At 30.7% G+C, this 14,379-nt stretch overlaps 1 protein-coding gene across 1 annotated transcript in view; it reads right to left on the reverse strand.

Annotated features, from left to right (window-relative positions):
• Positions 1 to 5,484: 5,484 nt before the first annotated feature.
• Positions 5,485 to 14,379, reverse strand: part of LOC140060354 (chromatin-remodeling ATPase INO80-like) — a 128,439-nt gene continuing 119,544 nt past the window's right edge. The window contains exon 32 of the mRNA XM_072106525.1: positions 5,485 to 8,557. The gene's annotated coding sequence lies outside the window, so the exon portion shown is untranslated. The remainder of the gene's footprint in view (positions 8,558 to 14,379) is intronic.

The raw sequence follows: 14,379 nt of genomic DNA on the forward strand, positions 1-14,379 counted from the left end.
GTTTTAAGTAGTAATTCCCAGTGGTTTTCTTTGTCTTTGCGAGTTTTGTCGCTCCATTTGACATCGTGGTCTATTGCAATAACTCTGAAATTTGCAATCGAGTGACCAGCTGAATTAAAATGATCGGCTACAGGTTGATCAAGCTTTAATGTTTTGATATCTGATATGTGTTGTGTCATTCTCATACGGAGAGTATTTTTTTGTTTCCCCGACGTACTGTTTGCCACAAACATTAGAGTATATGAGATAAATGACGTTTTTGGTTAGACAATTAATTGATTGTCTTATCCGAAAAATGCGGCCAGTTTGGTTATTCTTAATTTTTTCAGTAGCTACTAGAATCAACTAATGAACAAGTTATGATTGATCATATATATATGAAACGATAAAGATTTATTCTGTGCCTGTGATGTTTATATATGAAAAAGTATCTCTCTGGAAATCCCGTTTCGTGAATAAAATACCGTACTGAAAGATAAGGGCGTATCAATTTGATCTCTGGTGCGCGTGCGTACAATTGAGGGACAAGTGCTGTTTCGCTGCAGTGAGAGCTGTACGGGGCTGTACCACGCCGAGAGTGCTATCCTATCTAGTTTAAGCAATACAGTACCATGAAAGCCCCAGTGGTCTAATGGTTAGGACATCTGCATATCAAGCAGAAGTTTCCGGGTTCTAATCTCGGTTTTGGCGACTTTTTCTCATTCTCACAGACTTCCTCATATTTTATATTTAGATAATTCTATTTTGCCAAGCAACAAACAGACACACGCGATAGATTACATAATTATACAATTCCTTATTCTAAATATTTTTTCCTGCCTAATTCGCATGTGGGGGGGGGGGGGGGGGAGTAGAAAAAGCGCAGAATTTAAACCTTTATCAGAATATGTCGTAATAAGGTGATTTATAAAATGTTATGATTTATCATAAATTCTGAATTATAAGACATTTTTTAATGAAACTTGTTGAAAGTATACCTAATAATATGGGGCAACTTGTGCTACGCAATAATTTACACGCGCACGCGTGTTTAAAATTTCAAATTGCGCAAAATTAGTTTGTAATCAAATTCGCGTACATACAGGTTATTCTGAGCATTTAAAAATGTTCTCAATTTTTCTACAAAGCGTGGAAAAAAGCTTTCTGCAATTGATTTGGTTTTTCATACCTTCTTCAATAGATTTCATTCATTTTGATGAACTTGAATTGCAAAAAAACGACGCACGTGCACATTAAATTTTAATAATCGTGTGCTAAAAAATGGGTAATTTAATGCAAATCTGTAAATAAATATACGTATTTTTAATCGATTATAGCTCCTTGTTGATGGCTGGTGACCCCCATTTTTTAAATTATTAGGGAAGATGATGAATTCATGTGAAATGTGTACCTACCGGATGTTCTGAAGCACCATATGACCACTCGAATTTTTAAAATAGTATTTTTTCTCCTTTATACTATTGTATTGTAATAATAACTACTGTAGAGTAGCTTTGCGTCAGGGTATTAAGTAATTGGTCAGATGTTTTGCCCTACTCTGACGTAATTTGTACTTTATACTAAGTACATGAGAATACTCAAGTAATTCTCGGGCGGGACTCAAACCCATGACCTCCCGATCACTAGAGATGGCGTTCATACCCCTAGACCACCGAGCTTGCGCTGATGGCTAGGGTTAGATTCGAGCCCAAGTAAGCAGCGGGATGAAACATCATCGGCTACCCCCAGGGTGTGCGGCTTGGTAGTTTTTATTTAACTGCACCAACAGGATTGTAGTTGTTAATAACTACAACTAGGCCTAGTCCATGGGCCAGACATTTTTTCGGTCTCAAATTGGTGGCAAATGCTATCATATATTTTTGGAAAGCTTAGCATGTCTACTTTTCAGAAATCCATGATAGCAATGCCAATTGTACAGCATAATAATCATTTTTAAAGATTATAACACCGCCTACGGAAAATATGCAACAAAAAATGTTAGGGTAAGTGAAAAGATTTGCATTTTTTTGATATCAGGTATTTAGTGTAATATAACTAATATCCAACAAATATTGACGCCATTAGAGGTCAGAAGGTCATTGAACTTTAATAAAAAATGAAAAAAAATTTTTTTTTTTTTAATATTAACTTATAACTTTCAGTTAAAAAAAAAAAAAAATAGAATAGATATTATGCAAACTGATGTTTTCATGAACATATAGACCCAATAAACAAGAAAATTGAAATTAAAGATTAACAAAAAAATGAATATGCTATGTATTATGAAGAAATGTGTTCGTTTTCAGTAATTTGTAATCGTTTGCAATTATGGGGTAGGGGGTAACATTTTTGTGAATAACTTACAATTTAATTAACAGATTTGCATTTTTCTGCTATCAGTATGTAGTGTATAGATTGCCTAATTGTAATATACTTTTTAAAAATGAATCCAACATTTATTGACAACTTTAGAGGTCAAAAGGTCACTGACCTTTAATAAAAAATGCAATTTCTTCTAAATTAGCTTATAAATTTCAATTTTAAACACAAAAATACAAGATATCTTATGCCAACTAAAGTTTTCTTAAACCTATAGACACAATAAATAAGAAAATTGAATTTAACATTTTTTCCAAAAATTGAATATGCTGTGCATTATAAAGAAATGTGTTCGTCATTAATAATCGTTGACAATAATGGGGTAGGAGGTAACATTTTTGCAAATAACTTAAGATTTAGTGAACAGATTTGCATTTTCATGTTATCATTATGTAGTGTATGGATTTCTTTATTGTAATATACTTTTTTAAAATGAAAGCAGCATCTATTGACGTCTTTAGAGTTCAAAAGGTCAATGACCTTTAATAAAAAATGCAATTTCTTCTAAATTAACTTATACATTCCAATTTTAAACACAAACTTATAAGAGATCTTATGTTAATGTTTTCCTAAGCATATAGACACAATGAACAAAAAAATTGAAATTCAACAAACAAATATTCTGTGAATTCATGAAGACATTTTGTCGGCTAATAATAATTTGTTATTAAAAGTTATAGGGTAAGGGGTAACATTTTTTCTAATAACTTTGTATTTAGTGATCAAATTTGCATTTTTTGTATTAATATGTACTGTGTAAGTTGCCTAATTGTTATATTCATGTTAAAAAAACAAAACGTAACATATATTGACATCATTGTAGGTCAAAGGGTCATTGAACATTAACAAAAAATACAATTTCGTCCAAATTTAACATTAATAAAGTTTCAATTAAACACAAAAAGACAACACATCTAATACAAACTGGTGTTTTTTTTTCAAACCTATAAAGACAATGTACAAATACAGATTGAAGTTAAAGAATAAAAACAAATAAACATGTATAGGCCCTAACAATATGAAGAATTTTGACCGTATTAGTAATTTGTAATCCTTAATCCTTAAAAATTATGGGGTAAGGGGTAACATTTTTGCTAATAACATTGAATTTATTGAACATATTTTGTATTTCTTGGTAACAATAAGTAGGATACTGTATAAACTGTTTAATTAAAAATTGTTAATAACAAATGATGCAACATTTTGATCTCAAATAATATTACCAATACTGGTTGTGTAGTTTTATTTAAAGCCTGTAGACAAATTGTTAAAGAAAATTTTAGTATTTAGTGTTGTTTTGGGGTACAAAATAACATTATACATGACTTGTTGGAGGGTAAACATTATTTATTTATTTGAAAAAAAAGAAATTAATGATTTTGTTTTAATATGAGGATATGGAGCTTTATAAAAACATTTATTTCATCTTGAAATTGCAGGATGGATAAACTATTTTAGTCTCACTTAAGGCTTAAGGATTGCAGTTGAAAGAGTCGTGAGTTACAACCCTGGCACTAGGTCAGGATTGAACCCCGGACCTTGGGATTGGAAGGCAAGCACGTTAACCACCAAGCTACAGCTCCACTACTTTTGATAGGGTATTTGGTTATTTTTTTAAAACATATCCGGCTACTGTTTTTAGGCTATATAAATTGTTATTAGTTTACATATTGTACTTTAAAACAATTAATCGACTTATATAGTAATTTTAAAAATGACACTAGGGCCTACCAATTAAATTTGTATTTCATTTGTATTTAAAAGATATTCTTTCTATAAATGTTCATCTGACATTTTCTTTTATCTTGGTTTACAAAAATGAATCAATAACAATATGTAAATGTTTCAGATCTGCATATCAGCTGCAGTTTAGCAATTCACACTTTCTAGGAATTATTTCTATTATATTACATCGTCAAATTCCAGTAAAGCCTACATCATTTAAAAACAACTGGATATATATGGAAATCTTAAAAAGACATGATTTTGTTATCGCAAATTGAAGTATACTCTTGTGCAATGTTCTTTGACATTTTGGAATGTGATACTTTGCAAGTTTCCCGATCTTTTAAAATGTTATGAAAAAGCTGACAAAAATACTAGAACCAAGTACACTGGTACAGCACGTTATAGTCTTCAGTCCGTATTCTTTAGAGATGTGAAGGGCATCCAACAATGGATAGAAATACTATTTGGCTCAGTGGCGTCTGTGATAAATGAGGAAAATGTATAGTTTGCAAGGCAGTCTCTTCTGAAGATGTATCAGATATGATTTTCCTTCATGTGTAAATTGCATTGACTGGATCTTCTCACCTAACTTTAGGTGGTTGTGTCAGAGTTTTCCTCCAATATAATTGTTAATGTCCATGTCAATGTCTTTCTTGACACAATCTTTTGGGTCCTTTCCAGGAGTCCAGAAAATACAGAAACAGACTGAAGACCGTAACGTACTCCACCAGTGTTCTTGGTTAAACATCTTAATAGATATTAATGGTAACCTTTATCAAAATGGGGAAAACTTACAACCACCTTCGACCATGCTAAGATACATGGCACATACTTCAAACTGCGATATGAAAACATAGAGATACCTAGTTCTTTCAAACATATGTGGAAGCTCCACTGGTCTCTGAGGATGTAGTGTAAATTTCCTAGAAAGTGTGAATTGCTGAACTGCAGCTAATATGAAAATCTAAACAAATTGACATATTAATGAGTTTGAATAAACTAACTGTTTTCTTTTAATCAAGATAAATGAAAATGTAATTGTCCTGTAATATTACAATTACCATAACAGTTTTGTTTTTAAAAAAAAAGAAAACCTCAATCTCATTTGCATTTGCAAACCAGATGAACATTTATAACCTTATAATATCTTATCATTTACAAATAAAAGATATAATTGTTAATCTAAGCAATTTTCATTTCTATGATTACTATAGACAATTGAATGTTTTGATTATGTAAATTATAAAAAACAACTTACAACACAGAAGCTGGATATGTTTATTATTATCAATATGTAATAACAATGAAACATCAAAGGTATTTTTATTATCCTCATATTTAATATTCATTTATTTTAATTAATAATAAATCAAATAATGTATACCCTCCAAAAAGTCATGCTTTATGTTAATAATTGTACCCCATAACAATACTAAATGGTGAATTTTTTTCTATAGGTTTAATAAAATAAAAACCACATAAATCTATTGGTAAAAACATTTAACTTTTATTATAAGCAATGAAACAGTTTCAGTTCAGTTCAGTTTAGCTGTATCATCCTCTGTCGGATGTAGCCCTCCTCATGCTTTTGCCAATCCCGTCTGTTCTGTGCTGTCCTTGCCCACATGATGCCTGCATACTTTGTAATGTCGTCCCTCCATCGCCGTTTCTGCCTTCCCCTTTTTCTTGTGCCGGTTCTTGGTTGCCATTCTGTCATACGTTTTGTCCACCTGTTGTCATCCCTTCTTGCCAGGTGTCCTGCCCAACGCCATTTTGCTTCTTTTATTTTGTTCATTATATCTTTGACTTTAGTCAATTTCCTTATTACTGTGTTTTTGATTTTATCCCTAATTGTCACTCCAAGCATCTGCCTTTCCATAGCTCTTTGTGCAGTGGTTAGTTTTTGTTCCAAAAATTTTGTTGTTGTCCATGTTTCACAACCATAAGAAACAGTTTATATACTACTTATTGGTACCAAGAAATGCAAAATCTGTTCGCTAAATTCAAAGTTATTAGCAAAAATGTTACCCCTTACCCCATAATTTGAATGATTACAAATTACTAATGCAGTCACAATTCTTAATATTATTACACATGTTTATTTGTTTTTAATCTTTAACTTCAATTTCTTGTCCATTGCTTTTATAGGTTTAAAAAAAAAGAAGTTTGTATTAGATTTGTTGTATTTTTGTGTTAAATATGGAAACTTTATTAATGGTAAATTTGGATGAAATTGCATTTTGTTCAATGACCCTACAATGATGTTACGTTTTATTTTTTCAAATGAATATAACAATTAAGCAACCTACACAGTACATATTAGTACCAAAAAAATGCAAATGTGATCACTAAATACAAAGTTATTAGGAAAAATGTAACCCCTTACCCTAACAAATAACAATTAACAGACAAAATATCCTCATAAATTCACAAAATATTTGTTTGTTTAACTTCAATTTTCTTGTTCATTGTGTCTATATGTTTGGGAAAACATTAACATAAGATCTCGTATATTTTTGTGTTAATTTAGAAGAAATTGCATTTTTGATTAAAGGTCATTGACCTTTGACCTCTAAAACTGTGGAGTAGCTTTGCATCAGGGTATTCTGTTGATTACACCTATATATGCCTACTTTTAGATATTTTAGTCACCAATTTATTTTCAAGTTAACTGCTCATTAATGAAAACACTGAGAACATTTGTTTTTTTCTACTCTTTGAATGTCATCATTTTCTACATCATCAGCCTTTCTCTTAATACTAAATATAATAAAATTACATTTCTTTGAATTTAATAATAATCTTTTAGATTTAAACCATTCACAAATATAAAATAATTGATTGTTGACAGTACGATATAATTCAAAGATGTCATCATTACTGTAAAATATATTTCTACCATCGGCATATAATATAAAGGACAAAAATGTTTTACAAATATCATTAACATATAAAATAAATAATAATGGTTCTAGTAGTACTCCACACTATGTTTAAAGAGGTTGTCACTTACGAGAGGCAGTGGTCGTTAAGAAATGTTTATTTAATATGGAACGCCGGGATTGCCCTTTTTGGCGGAGAAATGGCATTCAACAGCGACATTGAGCGTCAGCTACACCATCCGGCGACTTGTGCATAATAGTTTAGTTCCCTATGTATTTTCGTGTGCAAATCATGAGGAAAGTGTAAACATGGTGTTTTATGAATATTTGAACATGCTGGTTATAAAAACACAAAAAAACTCAAACAATTTATTTTTGACCTATGACATCAATTTGAATGTTTTTTTGTTTGCTTTTTTTACAAAATGTCCAAGGACCTTCAAAGGTTAAGCTGTTATCGTTGCGCAATATAGTCGGCATACGATAATGCTCCGAATCCTTTAAGTCGCCAAATAAAAAAGTAGCCAAAAAAGTTATTCAACCGAAACAAAGTCGGCGCATTAAATTGCAGCTGAAATGAAAAAGAAGTTTTTTGAAAAAAAGTCGCCGAATGAAAAAGTAGCTAGCTGAAGCATAAAAAAGTCGCCGCTAAGTACCAAAGTCCGCAAAATGTTTAGGTCACCGAAAGAAATAGTGGTCACTGCATTAAAAGGACGCCCAAAGTGGCACTCCCAGCATTTCATAATTTAACTATTAAAGCAAAAACAACTTGTTGAAGCTGGCGGTCAACGAAATCAAAACAACAACAGCGGTGACTTCTTCCGGCGGGTGGCCGATGACAATAACGGTGTCTAATATCGTGATAACTACCAATTCCTTATAAATACACATGTAGTTATCTTTTGAATATTTTACATTAATTATGACACACCTATCCTTGACACTGATTACATATCATGTGCCCTGCATAAAATTTGATCCATGCAGGGTTTTTTGTGTGAATTAAATAATTAATGTATTAAATTTGTAGAAGGAATACAATATTTATGTTAAAAGATGGATTCGTCTATTTAACACAGTTCAATTCACATTTATTTACTCATCGTTTATAAATACAGTTTCATAGCATAAATGATGGCAAGGATCCTGCATAGAGAAGTTTACACTTCTGTTTTCGCAGGACCCTTTTACATAAAAAACATAAAACAATAAACACAACATAATAGATACAAAATAAAAAAAAAAACATTTCCTATATACATTTTAGAGTTGTTCATCATCAAAAAGCGATACTGTTTTTCTAACATGATTATTTATACATTTTGTCTTAAAAAAGAAGATATTCAGTTTATTACTTCCAGTAACTTGGGTCGTTAAATACAACAGTGCATCTTTCCTCTCATGAAAACATTTTATCCATAAACATTAATTATTATTCACTGTCATTGCTTATAAATTGTCCACACCAACACCTTCCCAGTTTGGTTATTATCATGATCAGTGGTTACATAGTTTTACAGCAAGCACTTTCTTTTACAACAAAAATATTTTTTATTTGATCTTGAAATGAATCCTTCATTTCATGTCAACTGAAAAATAAAGAATTAAATAATGAAAAAAAGTAAGAATTTAGTAGTACTGTAGTAGTAATTTGTGGGAAATAATAAAAATAATTGGGAAAAAGTGTCAATTAATGAATAATGAGTGAAAATTTTTAGATAAGGTGATGTTTCTCTAGAAAAATGTGATTAAAATTATAACAAATATAAGAAAAAGAGAAGTATACTCTAAGAAATAATGATATCAGTAATATTTTAAAACATTTTTAATTTTTAAATACGGGATTAATATGATATGAGTAATTTATAATAAACAATCATCAAACTATTTAAATTCAAATAGTGTACATAATGTTTGCATACTGGTAAAAAACATTACATTCCTAGTTGAAAGCAATGTGGTAGTAATGGACATACAATAAGGATTATATTACGATGAGTTGTATGTACTGTAATTAAATACAGTAGTAACAAATCATCTGTTGAAAACACAAGTTATTTGATATAGTATCAATGTTGTACTATTAATCCATAAATGAAACAATATCAAGTACAGTATAAAATATTAAAACCTTTTACTTAAAAAATAAATAACAATTCTTTCTAAAAGTTCTTATTTTTTTATTTTAACAATAGTTTAACTGAATAATATACTAGCAGATATACTAAAAATATTTTTTGCCTAATTGTAATTCAGTATGTTTTACTTAGTAAAATCAACATTTTTGATACATACTTTTTTAAATTGTGTGGCTTCTGGTTTAAATCAAAATATGAATTTGATACAAAATAATTGAATGCAAATATTAGAAATACACAAAAAAAATCCTGTTCGTAAAATGGTAGATCCGTCTGCCTACAGACAAAGGATAAAATTTGTTAACTAGTAGCTTCACTGAAAACACAATGATATGCCAGCACCAGGGCTTAAACCAGTAGTATTTATCAGTCATAAAATGAGAGCAGCACGTGTTGATGAAAATCTACTGTGCCTAGGGAGCCGTCCAACCAGAATGTATCAGTCAATAAGTAGTATCATTTGACCCAACTGCTGACCCAGTATGCATTCCAAAAGACTGCTGGCCTTATTTAGACTAGCAATCAGCAGGACACCACATCCTTAATGTATGCATACATCATCTTTATACTGATGGTATTATATTTTCACAACAGCAGCCAGTTTTCAATTGTGAGGATACACACAGACACAAAACAGAACAAAACATTCTTCTATCTACACTACAATACAACAACAAAAGTTAAATTATGCTTAATCATCAACATTCAATGTATGTTTGCTAATAAATATTATAATGGTTTACTAATTTAAAAATCCATAAGTATATTCATGTATATGAGGCTAAATAGGATAACAATATTCTTAACATTTTAAGTATAAGGATATCTTTGCATGAGATGCATACAATATAAATGTTTGAAGACATGGTATTACTATTAGTTTGACATTATTTTAAACAGGTTAAAAAATTCTTACAATGCACTATATATTTAACTTATTTAATGTAATGATGTAATGTATAATCATGAGAAACGTATTACTGATTTAGTTTTACTAGGGCCTGTTTTTGCTGACAATACCATATGGAATGTTAAACATTTGATTGTTATTATTTTGTGGGCGAGAATTATACCTAGAGACTCTAGAGAAACCATGGACCTATAATTAAGTATTGGTACGGTAGTAGGCCTAGATGTTTATTTTACAAATAATATAGCTTTACGTAAGACTTCCATAACTTGAACTGCGCTGTGGGTATGGATGACATGATTTTTAAAAAGCGATTACCAGATACCCTGAACATTTTCAGTTGCAACACGGTCAATTCTGTGGTTTGTGGTACTTTATTTTTTCAGCAGAAACAGACCCTTAGAATAATAATCGAACTGTTATCTACAATTTACCAAGCATTTGTTATTCTTTTTTACCATTTTTCATATCTATTAGACTTTAGAAGATTTTATTTTATTATAAATGTTACATATTATTAAAACTAAAAATTAAAGGTGTCCCTCGAATAAGCACCTCCCTCAAATGAAATTTGTGGATAAATAACAATAAAATACAGTATTTATACCGAATTTCTATTTGTGTATCTTTTTCTTCCGCCAATAAAAATACTGTTTGACACTCAATATACATAATAGTAAGGCAAGAAAAGAAGACAAGATGTAGGTAGTACAAGATGTAGGTAGTACAATATATAATAATACAAATTTACATAGTTTTTTGCAAATTGTTTTACTTCTGATAAATTATTTATAAAAAACTATTAATGAGATGTAATGTTTTACTGACTCATAGAAACATCAATAGTTACAAAATCCATAGGACCAAGAACAATAGTGTCACCATGGTGACATTGTGACTAGATGTTTTAAAATTACAAATTACTATAGCAATAAGTGGATTATAAAGCCATCTGGAAATTGGCCGATGAAACCAGACTGAAGATGTAAACCACTCACAAGTTTTATCAAGATAAAAGCAAGGCAATGTAACAACAGGACACAATCAGTTCCACAAGCCCTAAGCTTTTTGACTGATTTTCGATTGCCCAATTGAGAAAAATGGGGAGCGCATTAGCGCGATGCACTATATTAAATTAGATTAAGTAGTACAAAAAAGAAAAAAATTCTATTTTTTAAATTCCAGTGGCCATATGGTGACGTCAGAACATCCTGTAGGTAAAAATTGTACATGAATTGATATTTACAACTCATCAACATTTAAAAAAATTGGGGTAACCAGGCAACTTGAGGAGCTATAACTGATTAAAAATTAATGTTATCGTTATTTTGCAATTAAAGTTCATCAAAATAAATGAAATCTACTAAAGATGGTATGAAAAACCAAAATCAATTGAAAAATTGTGCGCACCCATGTGCGTAAAACGCAAACAATTTAGAAATGCTCAAAATTACCTGAAATGTACGCAAAATTGATAAGAAATTAATTTTGCGCATTTAAAAATTTAAAATATGCGTTAAATTTTTGCGTAGTATGCCATTTTTAACATGTCAAAAATTGCTACATATTACGAAATAGACTTTCGTAAAGTTTCATTGAAAAATAAATTTTTCTTAAGAATTTATGATCAACCATAACATTTTATGAAATCATGCGTCAATCTGTTGACAAAGTTATACAATCTTATGTTGACAAGAATGAGAGATATGCGTGCAACAAAATTCCTGGAAAGAAAGAAGAATAAAGAAGAAGATGAAAAAAAAGATCGTGACAATCACAAGGGTTATCCGCTAGATTTGAAGAAAATAAAATGTTAGTGTGCCCTTTATTTTGTGTTTAAGTATATACACTATACTGTATACATACTACATACAGTGCAGAATAGGTGGAAATAACGAAACCCGCCTTTTATTCCAATGTTTAACATGATGACGTCATCATAATAAAACGCGTAGATTTTGGAAGGGAATTATCTGAGCAACAACATATTATATTAACGTGTTGAAGAAATTTGGATACGTATAATATGGATGCGCAATATTTTAAATGTCATGAATTATGAAGCAAAATATAAAAATACGACTTTTATAATTCAACTGGCCATATGATGGTGTCACAACATCCGATACGCAAAATGTTTACATGAATTTGTATCTACAATTCAACAGCTTCCAGAAAACGTTTTAACTATGGGTATCACTTTTCATTCTGAGGAGCTATAACATATTTAAATTTAATGGAATGATGAAAATAAGTGACCCAAGTTATTTACACTTTTAAAAATGATAAATCATACAAAAGATAATTGATTGACCTATAGAAAATATAAAACAATGGGGGATGTGATGATCTATGACGAAAGAGACAAAAATCCTATTATTTATATTCGAGTGGCCATACGATGACGTCAAAATGTCCGGTGAGCCATATTGATGAATGATCCGATATCTACATTTTATTTACTTCCAGAATATGTAATAAAAAAAAACTTCATCATGTAGTTTAGAAACTATGACTGTTAGGAATAATTGTGACAAATTTTTCATCAAATTTTTCATCGAATTGTCCAATTTGAAGTGTTCGTAAGACGTGATTTTAAGTCGAAATTGTTTAAAAGTTGGTAAAATTACTAGAAAAGGCTGAAAAAATATAATTCATGCAAAAAAAGATGTTTTTAGCACTATATGCGCGCCGCGCACGTAAAAATGTGAGCGTGCCTGGACATTTTTACATGCTTAAAATGACATGAAAGGCGTAGAAAGTTGATAAGAAATTGAATGAACAAATCATGGAGTAAAGAATAAGACAACCCATATGACAGAGTGTGCAGTGGCCTTTTGTACCTTCTCATGACGCAAAAAAAACAATCCAAACAGTTAGAAATTCATTCTGAGCATGTTCAGAAATATATCCACACAAAAAAATACCGTTTGAAAGCCAGCGGTAAAATGTACGCGGTATTGTAATGCTTGTTAATTTTACGCTGCAGTCTGTATTTATATATAGGCTCTTCCAATACTGGACTTCTATAACGTTAATGGTTATTATAATTATATAATAAATTTTAATTTAGAGACAGAAAAAAACATTTAGCATGAAATTAAGGGTGTTGCCAGGGCAACTGGGGCAACCCTCTGCGTCCGTCCCTGCCTATATGTTTACTCAACTATGTCTGGTAGACCCATTCATAATATATTTGTTGATGATCAATGTTTGAATCGCAATAATGTAGAGGCCACAATTAGGCAGGCAATTACATTACTTTCCTTTTAGTGGTGTCATACAGTAGTAGTTCAGCCAATACTTTTGGGTCAGCTGGGGGACAATTTATAGTCTATACAATGAGAACTGTGATGGAATTGACAGAAATGTTATGGGTGTGTGCCAGCAATATCATGGATGTTATGCCAAATGTGATTTTTATTGTGTAAAAACGTAGGACCTAAAAAATTAATGCAATGAAGGGCCTGTTTCTGCTGCATATCCTCAAAATATGGTATATTTTATACCATATTTTGAGTACCCTGTTTCTGCTAGAAGTACTATCTTGGGTGGTCGTGTTAAAATTTATCTTTTTTACCCAACCTGCTTTTCGATTACCAAAGATGGGGACAAGTTATACCTTTCTTGCCTGAATTAGAATTTGTTATCTTTTGCGATGTTGTAGCCTCTGCTTCACAGTCATTGTTATTGACTACGACAAGTTCACACCCCATACTCTCCTTTAATTTTTGCTAAGTTACTGTATCTTTCTAGACCTGGCTGGCTGTTCCTTTTTAATTTTCTTGAAATCTTTGTTTCTTCAAAAGATTATTTGCAAATGTTGTGATGCTTTCAGAAAATCAAAATATACAGTTTTTTTTATTGGCAGCAGAAAAAGGTATCCAATATATGGTATAAATCTATAAATTCTGTATTTTATCCACAAATTTTGTGGGAAAAGAATGGTATACAAAATATAGTACAGGTATATATATTTTTTATGAGTGCCGTTTCCATTGCCAAAAATGCAGAAGACAGTACTAAAAAATATTTAAAAAATACTGTATTAAATACGGTATTTACTTGGTAGCAGAAGCAGGGCCATAGATAGTTCTGCCATTTTCTTTAATGAACAATGTACTTAAGTACATAATACAAATTAAGGAGATATTAAGGGTGCTTTACAACTTCACAGTATGTGTACAAACAATGAATATCAGGATGTTTTTTTCTTCACTGACATTGCTGGAAAATGCTTAACGTTGATCTATTAATCAATACAGAACAAGGCTGATTATTGTCACAAAGGATATCATACAAACAATGTCTTATAGCAAAATAATAGTCAACAATATGGTGTAGCCATTGCAAATTATTAACC

Source organism: Antedon mediterranea, chromosome 10, assembly GCF_964355755.1.
Source record: "Antedon mediterranea chromosome 10, ecAntMedi1.1, whole genome shotgun sequence".
Lineage (NCBI taxonomy): Eukaryota > Metazoa > Echinodermata > Crinoidea > Comatulida > Antedonidae > Antedon > Antedon mediterranea.